The sequence below is a fragment of the Trachymyrmex septentrionalis genome, unplaced genomic scaffold (assembly GCF_001594115.1).
Source record: "Trachymyrmex septentrionalis isolate Tsep2-gDNA-1 unplaced genomic scaffold, Tsep1.0 scaffold222, whole genome shotgun sequence".
Classification (NCBI taxonomy): Eukaryota; Metazoa; Arthropoda; class Insecta; order Hymenoptera; family Formicidae; genus Trachymyrmex; species Trachymyrmex septentrionalis.
Window position 1 is genome coordinate 16,654 of NW_017305378.1, and position 4,958 is coordinate 21,611.

At 31.8% G+C, this 4,958-nt stretch overlaps 2 pseudogenes; one reads left to right on the forward strand and one right to left on the reverse strand.

Annotated features, from left to right (window-relative positions):
• LOC108748477 overlaps window positions 1–525 on the forward strand; it is a 4,070-nt pseudogene extending 3,545 nt beyond the window's left edge.
• A 270-nt stretch (window positions 526–795) lies between these two features.
• On the reverse strand, window positions 796–3,954 carry LOC108748478 (annotated as a pseudogene).
• Between the last annotated feature and the right edge of the window lie 1,004 nt (window positions 3,955–4,958).

The following is a 4,958-nucleotide window of genomic DNA, read 5'->3' on the forward strand; positions in this document are numbered from 1 at the left end:
CTGTTCGATAATTCTCTGGACTCAGCGGAAAAGATTGTCGGTTAGATGTATTTTGTCTACGCGGCGCATAAGGCGTACTACCGCGAGCTGTCCGTGTCCTTCGAGCGTAAAAGAGAGAAAAGGAGCCGAATAGGCCTTTTTTTAGAAAGAGACGGTTACAAGGCCTAAACTATAGATATTAAACTATATATTTATAATAAAAGGCAGAGGGTTTTGTCAGGATATAACAAGCAATAAATCATTCACGACAAGTAACAATTGTTCATCTTTCATAAATATGAAAGCAAAAGTACGAGATGGCAAATTGGCACTTACTCTACAATCAGTTAAGGAATCAATCTGTATTATATTTAAAAAAGAAGGTCAAACAAAATGCACGCACAAAAATGTTGATAGAGCTTCAAAAATGTAATGAATTACAAAAAGAGTTAAATATTATAATATTATCTTGTAAAAGCAACTTCAGCTACTAGAGAGAATAGAAAAAAAATATACTCAAAGCAAACAGAATTATCAAATAAAGAATTATTATAAGAAATTTATCATTATAAAGACTGAAAATATTGATTACATTCACAGTTTATGAAAATGTTGATTTTGTTTGAAATGTTTATTTAACAGAAAAAGAACTATTGAGTGAATTATAAGACTTTAAAAATATTTGTTGCTTTCATATTAAGTAATGTTGGCTTCGCTTGAAATATTTATTAGGTTATAAAATTTTTGTGAAAATATTTATTTTCTCAAATTGCACGCTAATTACAAATTAAAACACAAGATTGTTTTAATATACTTTTACTTGTTCAATTACCTTTGAAACAGTTGTTCGACACAGTTCGTCTCTGAGATCGCGACCACATCGATCATCAATTGGATCTTCAGATCTTTCTGCTACCAGATGGTGTAACAACGCTTGTGCATTTATATCAATATATTTGTCTTCAGGTTCTTCGGATTCTTCCATGTATTTCAGATCTAACAATAAGTCAAATTGTGAAGGATGCAGCAAACCAGGATGAATTTAACAATAAATTCTATATTTCTCAGTTTGAGAAAATATATTTGTCTGAAGTACTTCAGCTCTCCAAATCCATGCTCCACGGAGATTCTGCACTGGCTGTGCGATTAAAATTTCTTTGAGCCTGCATTAAATGTCCGTTATCTCGATATGGAGTAATTAATTAAGGCAGGCATGGATAAGGAGTATTCACCAAGAAATATGCTTCCATCTGAAATAAAATTGCATTTGAAAATAACAACAAAGATTAAGGCTGACACCCCATAAAGCCGAAATTTACAGCAAGATGAAGACCAATCACAATCGCAGAAAAGAAAGCAGAGTTATGATTGATCATGCTGTTCTGTTTCGCTGTTAATTTCTGTTCACGGAATACCAGCCTAAATATGTGTGATAAAGTATACGTACTCATGTATTTTAATGGAATTGAAAAGCAAAGGTATTTAATCAAAACATAATTACAATACAATAACTGACGAATGCGTTTATACCTTGACAAAGTGCTGGCAAGTCTTCAGCCAAACTAGAAGTACCCTCGCATTATGCACTGAGCCAGGATATCCAACAAACACATCTAAAAACTTTTTCTTCTCATTAACTGTCCCCTGCATGTGTATAGAAAAATAATGCTTTCTGTTGATGTAGACCACTGAATCTTCAGAAGATTTATCGATACGGATATATGAATCATCAATAGATGCTGCAATCGAAAAGAAACACATTAAATGAGTTAACATTACACACTAGATTACAAATATATTAATCCATATTAAATATATCGAAGAAAATTCAGATTTTTACTAATTACTCCTGGAAAATCGTTATTTTCGAAATAGTGCCTTGCGTTCTTTGCTTCTCTGCCTCAGATAACTTCATTCCTCATTTCGTATAAAAACTGTGTGACCATCCGTAACATTGATTCAAGAATATTAAAAGAGATATTGAATCTATCAGCAACTCTGAAGCTCGCACTTTGATGTCCAGCAAACTATAGAAAGGTGAAGATGTATTTTCCCGTTGCAAAAAAACAGATGATTTTATTATTAAAATCATCATATTGAAAAACTCATTGAAAATGAATGACGTTTTCAATAGTATTTTATAGCAAGCTGAATGAATTTTTGCCAATGGTAATATTTTATCACTGAGAATTTTATCACTGGCTAGTAATGTTTTCAATGGTACATTAATTTCATAGTTTTATTGCTAGAATGAGTATTATTATTGATTAATATCTTATTCCAGAATGCACATCATAAAATTATGATAAAAAAAAATTTTTCCCTAAGTTCGGGAACTAATTTTATAGTGCTGCGAAGCGGTCATTCATCCGGTTACATACTGCCGTATCCTTGACTTCTGAAATCGTATGGAAACCGATGTATTTAATGATACGAATACCTATATAATTATGGATGTATAGCTATGATACATCTGTTCAATATATGGTCCTGGTAGAAATTTGTCCAGTTTAACTAAATTGTAAGACAGCAACACGAACATGTGTATAACTTCCGAAATCGTAACGTTTCAAAAGGGTAGGGAATATTGTCAGGATCAATGCAAAGGAGGGATAATCTATGAACTCGTTGGAAAGAAAGGGCGTATAACACTAATGTCGTGTACAACGATATTAACTAACGAGATCCTTTTATTGTCAAGTCTGGTAACGGACTGTGTCTTGTACAAACGCATCACTACGTATCTCCCCTTCTACTCCATTATCGCAATTCACCCAATCCCGAAAGGGTATCGTCGACAGGCCAATGACAAGGCCAATCGTGTGCGGTAATGGCGGATTGATCGGAACAATTAGTATGCAGTAAACAGTATGCAGTACATGTACAGTGTTAATACATTGTACTATAATGTACACTTTTTGTACTGCTACCATATAGTTACGCCGTACACCGCAATCTCGTGGCAGTACAGTAACAGTACGATAGCGATATTTTATGCGAGTATCGTGAGATATCGCACACTTGGTTATCTGGAGTAATATTTTAATATTGAAAATTTTATCACCGGTCAGTGATAAAATCTTCAGTAGTAAAATATTGCCATTGGTAAAATTCCATTGAAAGCACTGAATTGTATAAATGAGTAGGAATGACATTCCTATGCGAATGATATTCCTATTGACAATAATCCAATAGCAAAATATCATACCACTGATCGAATGATATTCCTATTGATGCGTATCCAATAGTAACTAATATACCATTAGTCGAATGATATTCCTATTGGACTACATCCAATGATAAAATATTTTACCATTGACCGAATGAGTTTCTTATTGAACGCTTCAAGTAGTAAAATCATTTGATAGTGATAATGTCGTTGAGTTCGTATAATTTTATCATTAGTTCAAATGATTTTACTATTGATCTGAATGATAACCATTGACACTTTTCGCGACAGGTTTCGGCAGAAACAGCCTCCATGTCCTATGCAACAAATCCTCCATGTCCTATGCAAAATATTGATCAAACTTCAAAATAAAATATTGTTAGTATAAACCTATCTGATGAAATAGAACCAGTATTTACTTTCCAAATTTTTTAAATGTGGCCACTGATTAAATTTGTCAATCATGTTCATTACAAGCATTCGCTTTAATCTATAATGCATAATAAATTTCCTATCTGAATATTTTCAACATAGCAGGTATGCCTTTGCCTTCTTTGAACCAAACCGTTTATAAACTCAGCAACTACGTTAACAGCAATATCTGTAAATACAAATTATATAAAATCAAAGCATCAATTACACAAGACGAATTAAAAATAAAACTAACCTTTAGAGAAACAATGTTTGTTATCATTATGCATTATTTATTATATTATCAAATTATTTATGTAAATAAACGGCAAAGTAACGTTTTCTAATCCTGTTCGTTAATACTCACTCTCTATTTCGTCGTCTTTCTCAAGCATAAAATTATGTATAGCAAAAAGTAGAAAATTTTCGAGAAAATAATTAATTTCGTTAATGATTCCAAAACGAAAATCTCTAAACAAAAAATCTGAAATCCATTTCTAATAGAAGTAATGGCTGCAAATGGCTGATAATGGCTCCTGCACAGGATCATGGTAGTGTTACATCCCGATAAAATCCTCTCTTTCTTTATTATAAATATATGATTTATATCTTATCTTTATCTTATCTCTAGTTTAGTATTTTGTCTTGGTTTTGATATTTTGTCCCTATTTTATCTTTATTTCGAAACCTTATCATATTGAAAAATAAAATATCTTTTATATATTGTAAAATTCTTTTCCCTTTTATAGGAGGGTATATTTAGTTCCTTTATTTAAACTAACAGATAGCTTACGTTTGTACCCTTATGCGTCACATAGATAAAGAATATCTATTCTACAATTTTTTTCTTTTTTTTTGAAGGCCCTTTTTCTAAAATAATAATTAAATAATAGCATATATGCCTAATAATTAAGTAGTATTATATTATATATTAAGACCTTCCCGAATATGCAAGGATGAATATCTTTATTTTATTCCCTTCTTTCTCTTTTTCTTTTTCCCAATAAAATTAAAACTAATTTAAAATTTAGAATATATCATTACTTCACTTTGCACAAGGATGTTAATTAAGAAAATCGAATTTTTATTCTTAACATAAAACCTAGATTCATAGTGTCGAGAGTAGGACTTACGCGGAGACTTGCTATCTTATCTTAAGAAAACAAGTGGAAGTATAAGCCCTACCAAATCTTGAAGAGTGTTGATTGGTCCTGGGAAGACACCCCCACACTCTTTGTCAGAATATAAAAGAACTCTAAAAGGTAGTCAGCCAGTAGTAGAAAAATATAATAATCTCAGAATAGAATCCGTCACGACAGTCGCCTTCGCATCATCACAAGTAGGAACTATATTCGCACTCCTTATATAAGTTATCTCACGTTTTCTTCCAATATATATA